We start from the raw sequence: 14,184 nt of genomic DNA, 5'->3' as shown, positions 1-14,184 counted from the left end.
AGGAATTTACAAAGATTTCAGGAACTGGGGGCAGAGATCAATATATGTTTTCTGTTGCCTCACAGCTATATAAGAGAATGTCCTTGTTTATAGGACATAGATACCAAACTATTTAGACATAAAGGATCATGATATTTGTTGATTTATTAAAAATTTATGCATAAATAATAAACAGATCTCAGTGGGGCCTCCAAAAATAAAAAGTCAGACAAGCAAATGTAGCAAATCATTAGTAATTGCTGAATCTGTACTATTCTTGCAACTCTTTAAAGTTTGAAATTATTTTAAAACAGAAAGTTGTGAGACTTCTCTGGTGATCCAGAGGCTAAGACTCAAAACTGCCAATCCAGGGGGCCCAGGTTTGATCCAAAGTCAGGGAACTAGATCCTGCATGTTGCAACTAAAAAATTCCACATGCCTCAGACCTGGCACAGCCAAATAAATAAATGTTAAAGAAAAAAAGCATTTATTTGTTGGTGGCAGGCACTGCTCTAGACATAGGACAGTACTTTTTTGGCAAGAATGTATACAAAATGCTATAAATATAATTCACCATTGATGAGACTAAGGGGCAAATCCAAGCTGTGACTGCCTTTCCTGACCATAAAGGCTTTGATTCACTAGTCTGGGTTTTCAAAGGAAAGTTTTGGTCTCTCCCTCCTTGGAGGGTTTTTCTTTAAAGGTCTGTTAAGATGTGATTGGTTTATTTATCTGGTTGCTCTGGTCCTTGCTGCTTCCGCTGGCGTTCTCTAACTGTGGAAGGCAGACGCTGCTCCTCGTCGGCGTGCGCGGGCTCCTGACGGCAGTGGGAGCGCGGTGGCTTCCCTTACCGCAACATGGGCCTGGGCACTGGGGCTTCAGTACTTGCAGCACACCAGCTTAGTTGCTTTTTGGCAAGTGGAATCTTCCCGAACCAGGGATCCAACCCACATCCCCTGCATTGGCAGGCAGATTCTTATCCACTGCACCAGCAGGAAAGTCCTCCTTGGAGGTGTTGAAGGAGGAAAGAAATGAAGATTCTGAGTGAGGTGGTTGTAAGGGGACATGGATTTTTATGACTGTTAGTCCTATGGCAACATAAAAATTGAGAAGTGGAAATCCCACTTGAAAGCAAGACTATTCTGGCAACAGAAATCCAAGGCTCTGGTAGAGTGGTTGAGAATTAGGGGGGAGAAAAGCCCCCTCCATTCAAATCCATTCTCCCCCAAGTATTAGCGCTCTAAGTCAAATCACTCAACAAATTCCACGGATGCTGGTGGTTTCTCTTTCTCCCCTAAAGCATGGGGGCAAATAAACTGCCTGATAAAACCTTTAAGAACAAGCAAACCAACATTTCCAAAGCTCCTTAATACCAAGATCATGAGTTGATAAATCACCAAGAACACTTCTATAGAACTTTGATGGGGAGAATTAAATTGTGTTTAAAAGGAAAACAAATAGGTTATAACTCAGAATATTGCAAAAGCAGAGATTAGCTGTGAGAAGACAAAATTACTTATATACTAGGAGAAATACTAATTGGAGTACCAACATGTTCCATTCCCCATCGATTTATTTTATCCAACTAGCCAGCATCAATTTTATTTTTTTCTTTCTAATTTTTTAAATTTATATTTTAATTGGAGGATAATTGCTTTACAAAGTCGCTTTAGCTTCTGCTGTGTGACGTGAGCCACCTGTAAGTGTACACATTTCCCCTCCCTCACGAGCCGTCGGCGATTTTAAAAGAGGGTAAAGCCATAACTTTCTAATTTCTCTTCTGCAGGCGTGCATACGACTAATTACAAGAAATAAGGATTAAATGATTTAATATAGGCAAGGTATTCAGAACAATTCCAGGCACACAGTACATTCTCAACTAATGATAACTTATTTTTTAAAAGAGAAAAATATTGGCTAAGCAGTATTGAGACTGAGTCCCATTTAAACCATTGTTGTCTGGGAACAAGTCAGAACCCATAAGAACCAACTGCACAGTATCCGAAGGACCTAGAACTTCATCCAAAGCAGAAGGAATTTTGCCCTAGAGAGTCATGGACTTGGGAGTCTAGCAGCCCTGGGTTCAAATTAAGAGACATTTTCAATGCTTTGGTTCTCAAGTCTGACCTTTCTTCTGATCCGTAGTCAGACGCATTATCCATTGTAATACTAGCCCCCTGCAAGTCTGACCTTTCTGCTTTTCCTGGGGATCCAAGATCTTCAGACATAAAGCACAGCTGGATATTTGGATGTTTGTCCAGGACAGAACAATGTGAAGGTCGACCCCAGAAGGACAATGTCTGGGTTTGGTCCCAATACTTTCCGGAACCATGACCTTGAGCATCTGTGTCCTTCATTGCCTAATGGAGCTAATTGTTGTTTAGTCTCCAAGTCGTGTCCGACTCTTTGCATCCCCATGAACTGTAGCCCACCAGGCTCCTCTGTCCATGGAATTTTCCTCACAAGGATACTGGAGTGGGTTGTCATTTTCTCCTCCAGGGGTCGAGCCCGCATCTCCTGCGTCTCCTGCATTGGCGGGGGGATTCTTTATCACTGAGCCACCTGAGAAGTGCCTAACACAGTGCATATAATCAACAGATGCTAGCAAGCATTGTTTTAGTTTACTTCTGCAGTGGCAACTAACTCTTCCAGTTTGACCAGGGTTGCTTTAATTCTTGTTTCAAAACTGAAAGTCCCACATCATGGGAGACCATTCAGTCCCAGGTAAACAGCTTGGAACCCTGTGTTCACCAGACTGGCTTTGTCAATTCACTTTGGAAGAACCACTACAAAAATTGCGTTAGCAGACATTGGCAGAATCTGTAAGTTCAAGGTGATTCTGTGCTCAGTTGCTTCAGCCACATTCGAGTCTTTGCGACCCTATGGACTGTAGCCCACCAGGCTCCTCTGTCCATGGGATTCTTCAAACAAGAATACTGGATTGGGTTGCTGTGCCCTCCTCCAGGGTATCTTCCTGATCCAGGGACTGAACCCTCATCTCTTATGTCTCCTGCAGTGGTAGGCAGGTTCTTTTACCACTAGCGCCACCTAGGAAGCCCCAAGATGATTCTAAAGAACACGTTTGAAGGCTGCCTTTCAAATGTCCCGTGGCTTTTCCTGATTTATTCTAGGACCCCATATCCATACTTAAATCAGCTCCCCAATTTTTTTCCCATGTCTGTTTCTCACACATGACTGTTTGGGCCATCTCCTCATTCACCTCCCCTTGAAATGACCTAAGGTTGTAAGCCTTGTCTTGTTTCCCTGCCTGCTCAATCAACAACGGTGGGTTGAAGGAATTTTGCTTTCCCGGACTTGAATGGGAGTGTCTAGATTAATTTGCCTCTACATAGAATTTCCATAAAGGTGAGGCTTTTCCCAGGTAGTGAGTGCTATGTGACCTTGGCCAAGTTACTTAACTGCTCTATGCCATATAGTAAGTCTCAGTGATGTTGTTATTATTATTAATATTAGGCATAGGAAAATTTGAATTTGGAAAATGGAAGAGCTGGGATTTTGACCCAAGGAATCTGTCTCCAGCTTTAGGAGTCTTGTGCTCTTGACAATTTTTCTTGATTTATTAAATTGAGAAGAAAAAAAAGAGCAAAAATAGATGAGAAGATATCCAGGAGGCAGTACACTATGTAAATGAACCTGAATGAGTGCAGATACACAAAAGCAAGGTCAATAACTTACAGATTCGACTGTAACTTTATCTTTTTTTAAGGGTAAGAAAAATGGGGGGAGGAATAATCTCTTTGTTTTCTGTTTAAAGAAAGCAAAAATTCAATCCAGAGACCTACCTTCCTCTCCCACCCACTACCAGATGTTCATAAAGACATGTTAAGTAAGATTTTATTTTCTACCAAAACCAAATTGGGAATTACAAAGACAGGATAAAAGGGGAAAAAAATTATTTCTACCATAATTTTTTTAATATCCTGAGTTACATATGTCTTTAATATATTTAATCATTTGTTTTTCTTTTGTGGTTTTCACAATTAACTTTAACAACACATATCTCCAGGTTTCTGGTAAACAAATGTAGTTGAATTTTTTTTTTCTGAAAGCAATATAGTATTCATTGATAAAGTTCCTAAGAAAATGGAGGGATAATGAGTTCCTTAGTGAGCTAGTGGTTAGGATTCAGGCACTTTCACTGCTGTGGCCAGAGTTCAATCCCTGGCCAGGGAACTGAGATCCCACAAGCCTTTTGGTGCAGGGGAAAAAAAAAAGCAAACAGAAAAAAGAGGGATTAAATATGGTTTCAACATACTAGTTCAAAACAAAGCAAATAAAACAGCAGCAATAAAAAAAAAATAACAAGTCATAATTGCATCCTCTACATGCTCCCGACAACTATGATGCTGGTTTGCTTGCCGGTATTAGCTTCTTTTTCACAAACAGGCTTAGTTTAGAAAACCTGCCTATTTGTGTCACCTCAGTAAGATGTTTTTCAGAGAATTTGCTCATTTCATCTAAACTTACATTTTGGACATAAGGTTGTTCATTATATCTTCTATCATTAGTTTTTTAAAAATCAGCCTTATCCAAGTATAATTTACACACATTAAAATTCACCAGTTTTAAATGTGCAAAGAGTTTTGACAAATGTATACAGTTATGTGGGCTTCCCAGGTAGCGCTAGTGGTAAAGAACCCACCTACCAGTGCAGGAGGTGTAAACAATGTGGATTTGATCCCTGTGTCAGGAAGATCCCCTACAAGAGGGCATGGCAATCCACCGCAGTATTCTTGCTTGGAGAATCCCCTGGACAGAGGAGCCAGGAGGGCTACAGATCATAAAGTCACCAGACATGACTGAAGCAACTTAGCACTCATACAGTTGTGCAGCCATCACCATAATTACAATATAGAATATTTCCAGCATCCCCTCCCCCCAGATTTTTCTTGTGCTCCTTTACAGCCAGTCCCTTCCCCCAGTCCCCAACCCTAGACACCTGTTGATCTGGTCTCTGACACTATCATTTTGCCTATTCTGGTATTTCATATAAATTGAACCTTACAGTTTGTAGTCTTTTGTGTCTGGATTCTTTCAGTTAGCATAATGCTTTTCAGATTTATCCATGTTGAATGAATGTGTATCAATAATTTGTTCCTTTTTCTTTCGCATAAAATTCCATTGCATGGCTATACAGCAAACTGTTTACTTATTCATGAGCTGATAGAAATTTGGGTTTTTCCAGTTTGGAGCTATTATGAATAAAGCTGCTATGGTCATTTTCATACAAGTGTTTATTTGAACATGTTTTCACTCCCTGATGGCTCAGAGGTTAAAGTGTCTGCCTGCAATGCGTGAGACCCCGGTTCAATCCCTGGGTCGGGAAGATTCCCTGGAGAAGGAAATGGCAATCCACTCCAGTATTCTTGCCTGGAGAATCTCATGGACGGAGGAGCCAGGTAGGCTACAGTCCACATGGTCGCAAAGAGTCCGACACAACTGAGGGACTTCACTTTCACTTTCATTTCTCTTAGGCAACTATCTAGGAGTGAAATGGCTGGGTCATAACAGGAGGTACACATGTTCAGTTTTATAAGAAACTAACAAATTATTTTCCAAATGGCTATACCATTTTACATTCCCACCAGCAACTTATGAAAGTTCCAGTTGCTGCATATCCTTGCTGACACTTGGTAATTATCAATCTTTTTAATTATAGTCATTCTAGTATGTGTGTAGATGTAGCTCATTGTGGTTTTTAATTTGTATTTTTCCAATGACAATGATACTGATGAGCAACATTTCATATGTTTATCATTCATATATTTTCTTTAGTGTTACTTTATCATTTTCTTCTTATTATAAAAAAAAGTCAAAGCAGCATTTGTATCATCATAATTCCTTCTATGTGACAATATACCAAGGGAAGAGAGAGAAAACCAACTCTTGTTCAATACTCCATCTCTGGGATGTGTGTTCTCAGTTGATCCAGAACAGCCAAGGAGTCAGGTAGTTGATAAACTTTACAAATAAGAAAAGGAACCAATAGGTAAGCCATTATTCAAATTTTTGTAGCTATTACATGGTGAAAGATTTTCAAAGTTTATGCTCTTGCTGTGCCCTCTGCTACTTCTTACATAAGGCTTTTGAAATTTAACTTTCCTAACTCATATTAAGTTCTATGACTCTCAGACTTTTTCTGCTAGATTTTAACTTTTGTCAGCTCAGCTTTTTAAAAGAGCTAAACTTGGGACTTTCCTGGTGGTCCAGCAGTTAAGATTCTGCTTCCAATGCAGGTGAGGTGGGTTTGATCCCTGAGATCCCTAGCCAGGAAAGTAAGGTCCCACATGCTGCATGCTGGGCCCAAAAAATTAAAAAAAAAAATTTTTTTTAATAGCACAGGGAACTATGGTCAATATCTTGTAATAACCTATAATGGAAAATAATTTTTAAATAACACGTGTATATGTATAACTGAATCACCTTGCTGCGTACCTGAAACATTGTAAGTCAACTATACTTCAATAAAATATATATATTAAGGAAAAAAAAGAGCTAAACTCTTCTGTAATCTTAACAATAGACTTGGGACAAGAGGTAATTCTGTTTAAAATATAATTTTTAAAGGTCACAAACAGCCAGTTTTTAAATGCATGCTTAAGGTTTTTTGGTTTTCTTTTGTCAACATTTAAGAAGATTTCTTTATTCTACTGAGATGAAATGTTAATAAAATATTTTTACCTGTTTTCACAGTAACTTTTATTTCTAATTGTGACATTTCTTCTGGACAAGGGAGGAAAGTATATATTAAATAGTATTATAAGATAAAATGCCAGCCTATAATTTTTTAAAGGTTTAATGCTTTTTATACTAGATAATACAAGTTAGAAAAAAGAAATTCAGAATATCAAAAAGTATTTAGTGAAGAGTAAGTCTCGCATCTTTCGTATCCAATCCCCAGTTTTCTCCAGAGACACTCATTTTTAACAATTTCCTATATATCCTTCCAGGATATTCCATGCATATGTAAGCACATATATTTAATATATTCTTTAAAATACAAATAGAATTATCATATATACACTAGATCTGGCATTCTCTATTTTATAATGTAACTTAGAGTTCCATATTGATATTTTAAAAATGCCTCATTGAAGACGGCGGGCCCGGGCGGCGGCGTGAGGAGGCCAGCGCGGCTGCTTCGTGCCCAGGCTCGGGCCCGAGCCCGTTGGCGCTGAGGACAGATCACGCTAGCGGCTGCGGCAGGGGCGGCGGCGGCGATGACTTCTCCCTGGACCCGGTGGGTGGAGACGTAGATACCGCGGGCGCTGGCCAGGCCACAGGGCCCGTGGGGAGGGAGGAGGCCGCGCTGGGCCCAAGGCTCCTGGGGGGCGAAAGCGGCGCGAACCCCGAGGGCCGCCCTGCGCTGGGCCCCAGCTGCCTGTCGGCTATCCCCGCCCCAGGCCCGGCCCGGGCCCGCTCCCCGCTCCGGGCCTGGGCCCTGCCGCGGCCTTCGCAGGCACAGCCACCATTCACGGCCAAGACCTGCCGTTGCGCTCGGAGAACGGCGTCCTCGCGCTAGCCACGCCCCCACCGCAGCCCGGGGTCTCGTCGCCCCGCAGGCCGGGATCCCGCACGCCGCGCAGCCTGGAGACTGCCCGGAGCTGCCGCCCGGAGACTGCCCGGAGCTGCCGCCCGACCTCCTGCTGGCGGAGCGCGCAGAACCTGCGCCTGCCCCAGCGCCTGAGCAGGCGGCGGAGGGCCGGCTGCTGTTGAGAGCCCCCGCGGGCTTTAGCAGGATGTGGACACTTGAAAAGCCGATGCCCAGTCGCCACTTGTAATAAACTCTTCACGTCCAAGCACAGCATGAAGACCCACATGGCCAAAAGGCACAAACTGCGCCAGGATCTCTTAGCTCAGCTGGAAGCTGCAAATTCTCTTACACCCAGCAGTGAACTTAGCAGCCAGGGGCAGGGTGACCTCAGTGATGCTGGGCTTGTGTTTCTCTTCTCTGATGTGCCTGGTGATATTTCTGCTGCAGTGCTGGACACGGCATTGGCGAACTCTGGGATCTTGACTATTGATGTGGCTTCTGTGAACTCAGCTCTGGCAGGAAACCTCCCTGCTAATAATAATAATTCCTTAGGGCAGGCGGTGGACCCTCAGGCCTTGATGGCCACCAGTGACCTTCCTCAAAGTTTGGATACCTCACTCTTCTTTGGAACGACAGCAGCAGATTTTCAGCAGGGTCCCTTAGATATGGATGATGTCTCAAGTCTAAGTGCGGGGCCGTTGGCATCTCTGAGCTCTTTGGCTGTGAAAAACTCAAGTCAAGAGCCCCAAGATTTGACCCCTAGTAATAAGCTAACAGTAGACACAGATGCTCTGACTCCTTCAAGCACCCTTTGTGAAAACAGTGTCTCAGAACTACTGCCACCAACCAAAACGGAATGGAATGTACATCCTGACTCTGACTTCTTTGCACAGGAGGAAGAAACCCAGTTTGGATTCTCCAATCCAGCAGGAAACCATGGGTCTCAGAAAGAAACAGATCTTATCATAGTGACTGGCAGCTCATTTTTGGTATGAACTCAACTCTGTTCATTCCTTGCCACGTGGCTTACTTTTACTGATGACTCTCAATTTGGAGAATATTCTGGACTGAATGCTTAAATACAGTCATTTCTTATAGGTCTGAAGAAGAGCAGAGCCCTGGGCTACAAGTTTGGAGATTTAAATCCTGATCTTGAGTCTGGAACTTATGGTTGTGTGACCTTGAACAAGTCACTTATCCTATCTGAGCCTTAATTGCCTTATTTATACGATGAGGTGGTTTGAATAGATTGTTTCTAAGGTCTTTTCAACTCTATGATTCCTTGATAATATGCTTCTTTCCTTAGGAAAAATTAGAACATTTTTTCAGTGAAAAAAAAAAGCCTCATTGTAATGGCTACATAACAGTCCATTAAAGAATATGCCACAGAAATTCCCGGGCAGTCCAGTGGTTAGAACTCAGCACTTTCACCGCAGTGGGCTTGGGTTAGATTCCTGGTCTGGGATCTTGCCTGGAAAACTCCTTGCATGGAGGAGCCTGGTGGGCTCCTCCTGTGGGGTCAGAAGAAGTCGGACACGACTGAGCACAGGCCACTGCACCACTGCCCTGGGAACTAAGATCCAGGAAGCCACGTGGTGAGGCAAAAACAGAAGATGCCACAGAAACTATTATATATTGTGCAAAGCCTAAAATATTTACTACCTGGCCTTTTACAGAGGAAGTTTTTTGGGTTCTCTTTTTGTGGCTAATTCTTAACTTAATAGTGAGTGATTAGAGAACATGGTCTCAGGATTAAAAATTAATAACAAAAAAATATTAAAAGCCCTTTGAGATACTGTACTTAGAAATTTAAAATATACATTACTCCAGGGTAAAAAAGAAATAATAACAAAAAGGTAATAAATACTTGGAACAGAATGATAGTGAAAACCCTCTACATTAAAACTTGTGGAATAGAAAAAAACAAAACTTGTAGGATAAAGCAAATACTTTTATCCTTTTATGCTCATGTTAGTTAATAAAATACAAACGAAAATTAAAGACATGTATCTCAAATAAGAGATTAGAAAAGGAACACAGAATAAATCCAAACAGAAGGAAAGGAGATAGATAATACAGAGAACAAAGAATAGAAGAAGCGCACAATAGAATCAACGAAGCCAAATTTTTTTGAAAAGGTCAACAAAATTATTTGGTTTGTTTTATTTTCTAAGATAGAAAAGACATGAATGGATGTATTGAGTTCTTAATCTAGATTACTGCATGCTTTTAGTTCTAGAATTTCCATTGGTTTTTCTTCAAGTCTGCCGTACCCCTAACCTCTGCTATCAACAAAAATAATTTTTAGTCTTCTGCTGAGATTTTCAATCTTGTGTTTTATCTCCTTAAACATTATCAAACACAATTATTTTAAAGTCTGTGGCTAACAATCTCAATATCAGAAGCCCTGGTGTGGTAACTCTGTTTTCTATTACTACTTGTTCTCCTTCAAATTGCCTTATCTCCTTACAGGTTTAATGATTTTTTAATGCCTGTGGGCATTGTACTTGAAACCCTGAGGCCATAGTGCTATCTTCTATCTAAAAGTGCCACAGGGCATTAGCAACTTTGAGTCCCTAAATCCAATTTCAGGAATTAAAATGATAGCCACAAACTGGGCTAAAATTTCTAGTAAAGCAATTTGATTTCCAATTTTGACTTAATCATAGCGAAGGGGCTTGCAAGCTCTCAATCCAAGTGTTAGTTGCTCAGTCATGTCCAACGCTTTGCAACACCATGGACTGTAGCCTGCCAGGCTCCTCTGTCCATGGAATTTCCCAGGCAAGAATATTGGAGTGGGTTGCTATTCCCTTCTCCAGGGGATCATCCTGACCCAGGGATTGAACCCAGGTCTCCTGTATTGTGGGCAGATTCTTTACCATTTGAGCCACCAGGGAAATTAGAAAATTTATGCCTCCACTACCCACAGTACTGGCTTCCCAGGTGGCACAGTGGTAAAGAATCTGCCTGCCAACGCAGGAGACACTGAAGATGTGGGTTTGATCCCTGGGTCAGGAAGATCCCTGGAGTAGGAAATGGCAACTCCAATCCCCACTCCAGTATTCTTACCTGGGAAATCCCATGGACAGAGGAGCCTGGCAGGCTACAGTCCGTGAGGTCTCAAAGAGTCAGACCTGACTGAGCACACATCACACATCACTCATAGCATTAATGGCACCAGAAGAGAGAAAAACAAGTGGGCATCCTGAGAACCTGATTTTGTCAATACTCAAATCAATATCCATGAGATAGTAATGTGACATTTAAAGCATTTAGAAGTGGGTTCTGAAACCAGGAAAGGTGAAATAAAGACTACTTCTGTGACCCCAGGCAACCAATATAATCCCAAGAGTTAATTGCAGCTCTCTCTCCTAAGAAACTATTGGTCCTAAGCTTCTTTCAGCCCTTGACTTGTCTCGCTGGCAACTGAGCGGTTCACTTCCTCACCTCCTTCCAGTCTTTGCACAAAGTCTACCATCTTAAAACGGCATGGCTGATGACCCCATTTAAAAGAGGAACTGTTCTCCTTCCTGCTTTTCATTACCCTACTCAGCTTTCTTTTTTTCATAAACCACTTACTGTTTACTATGCTATGTGATTTATTTAAATGTCATGCCCATTATCTGTCTTTCCCCCATAGAAATGCTACAGAGACAGGAATTTTTGCCTTATCCACAAATATATCCTAGCGCCTAGCACAGCTTCTATATAGGTGTGCATGTTCAGTCACCAAATCCTGTCTGACTCTTTTGCAACCCCATGGACTGTAACCCACCAGGCACCCCTATCCATGGGATTTACCAGGCAAGAATACTGGAGTGGGTTGCCATTTCCTCCTCCCAGGGATCTTCCTGACCCAGGGATTCTTTACCACTGAGCAACCTGGGAAACCCGCAGCATCTATTGGAGTCTGAAACCATTAAAGTTATGAGAGGGAGTATCACAGATGTCTCACTTCTCCCCTCTAACCCACAGTTTATCAAACATTTTTTCCCCAACTACTTATAGCCCTGTCCTTGAGAGAACCAGCAGTTTCTTGGAGTAACAACTGTCAGAAGTAAAGATGACCTGAAACAAACTAGGCAGTTACTAACAAATGTGCAAAGAAAACATGTCTAGGGAGTTCTTTATGGTCCAGTGGTTAGTTGTCATTCAGTCGCTAAGTCATGTCCTACTCTTTGCAGCTCCATGGACTGCAGCATGGAGGCTGTCCTGTCCTTCACTGTCTCCTGGAGTTTGCTTGAACTCATGTCCATTGAGTTGGTGATGCCATCCAATCATCTCATTCTCTGTCGTCCCCTTTTCCCCCTGCCCTCAGTCTCTCCCAGCATCAGGGTCTTTTCAAATGAGTCAGTCTTTGCGTCAGGTGGCCAAATTATTGGAACTTCAGCTTCAGCATCAGTCCTTCTAATCAATATTCAGGGTTGATTTTCTCTAGGATTGACTGGTTTGATCTTGCTCCAAGGGACTCTCAAGAGGACTCTCTTTCACTCCCAGTGGTTAGGACGTGGTGCTTTCACTGCCATGGCCCAGATTCAATCCCTGGTTGAAGATCCCTTTAGATCCCACAAGCTGGATGGTGTGGCCAAAGGGAAAAACAGATAACATGTCTACACTGAGTAAAATTTCAACACATAATTTTCAGTGATTGGAATGCAGGAAAGGGCAGACATTTCAAACACACATGAAGTCTTTTTACTCATTAAGTTTCTTGTTAAAGAATCATTGAGATGCATGATTTCTACACATACTGATTGCTCTACATTTACAAAGCCAACAGCCCACACAGGTACCTGGCTACCTATACTCATGTGATGTGGTTGAGAACAAAAGGTAAATAAAGGATCTTGCTGAAAATCAAACAAACAAAACAAAAAACATTTCCCTTACCTCTGTTTGTGGTCTTATTTTGGATTTACATATTGTAGGTTCTTGTATCCTGCCTGCCTGGCCCACCCTTTATCTGGCTCTGCACCTCAAGATAAAGATGATAGAGATTTCTAATACTCATGCACTACCACGCCCTGCATCTATCATTACGATACGGATTCTTTTGCCTAGAAGCAGATTACCTCTCCTTCTGGAGTTCTAGAATAGGCTTGTTCTTTCAGTAGCAGCCCTCCTGTCTGAATGACTCATCTCCTTTCAGATATTCCTTCTTGTCCTTCTCTTTCAGGAGACTTTGAGATTGGTTTTTCTTCTTCTTGCTGTTGCAGCTAATGGAGGCTATGCTTTCCCCTTTCCAAGATCCAGGAGTCTCTCCCATGGACCTCAACTGGTAATGATCCTCTCCTACCCACAAACTTTCTGGCACAGTAGCATCTATATATACTGTAAACCTTACCACTGATCTTAACTTCCACAGAAACCATGGGAATTCACACCGTGAATGCAAAAGAAAAATAACCAAGCTCTTTGGTTTCTCATTAAACACAATAAGATGCCTTACTAAATATGTTTAAAGGAAGGTGGGTCTGCTTTTCGCATATGTGCTCGATCACTCAGTCATGTCCAACTCCTTTGAAGCCCCAGGGACTGTGGCACCGCCCCCGCCCCCCCTAGGCTCCTCTGTCCTTGGGATTCACCAGGCAAGAATTCTGGAGTGGGTTGCCATTTCCTTCTCCAGGGGATCTTGCCAACCCCGGGATCGAACCAGAGTCTGCTCCACTGCGGTGGATTCTTTACCGCTGAGCTACCAGGGCAGCCTGAGGTATTGTGTTACCTGATGGCAAAATTTTTTTGGTGGGGGAGCTCCAAAATCACTGCAGATGGTGACTTGCAGCCATGAAATTAAAAGATGCTTACTCTTTGGAACAAAAGTTATAACCAACGTAGACAGCATATTAAAAAGCAGAGACATTACTTTGTCAACAAAGGTCTTTCTAGTCAAGGCTATGGTTTTTCCAGTAGTCATGTATGGATGTGAGAGTTGAACTATAAAGAAAGCTGAGCGCCAAAGAATTGATGCTTTTGAACTGTGATATTGGAGAAGACTCTTGAGAGTCCCTTGGACAGCAAGGAGAGCCAACCAGTCCATCCTAAAGGAAATCAGTCCTGAATATTCGTTGGAAGGACTGATGTTGAAGCTGAAACTCCAATACTTTGGACCTGATGCGAAGACCTGACTCATTTGAAAAGACCTTGATGCTGGGAAAAATTGAAGGCAGGAGGAGAAAGGGACGACAGAGGATGAGATGGTTGGATGGCGTTGAGTCAGTAGACTTGATGGACATGAGTTTGAGTAAACTCCAGGAGTTGGTGATGGACAGGGAGGCCTGGCATGCTGAAGTCCATGGGGTCACAGAGTCAGACATGACTGAGCAACTGAACTGAACTGATGGCAAAATTATTTCCATTTGAGTACAAGGTTTCAAATAAGAAGTAACACTAGGAATTGATTGAAGGCTGAGATGAGGGGGACAAAACCTATTTTCTATGCTTTGTAAATCTTTATTACAATCATATTTATTTCATGATATAAATGTATAGATTATATTTAAATCATGCTGGAGTTGTAACAGAATTAAAAGTGTAATTTGTGACTTCCCTGGTGGTCCAGTGGTTAACATTCTGTGCTCCCAGTGCCATGGGCCTGGATTCCACCAATGGTCGGGCAACTAAGATCCCACAAGTGATAAGGGCAAAAAAAA

General features: G+C 42.2%; 1 pseudogene; it reads left to right on the top strand.

Moving 5' to 3' along the window:
• The first annotated feature begins 2,681 nt into the window (after positions 1-2,681).
• On the top strand, positions 2,682-8,917 carry LOC122679992 (annotated as a pseudogene).
• Positions 8,918-14,184: the final 5,267 nt, after the last annotated feature.

This window comes from Cervus elaphus, chromosome 22 (genome assembly GCF_910594005.1).
Source record: "Cervus elaphus chromosome 22, mCerEla1.1, whole genome shotgun sequence".
In the NCBI taxonomy this organism is placed as follows: domain Eukaryota; kingdom Metazoa; phylum Chordata; class Mammalia; order Artiodactyla; family Cervidae; genus Cervus; species Cervus elaphus.
Note: the sequence above shows the minus strand (reverse complement) of the source record. Positions and strands in the feature narration are given on the sequence as shown.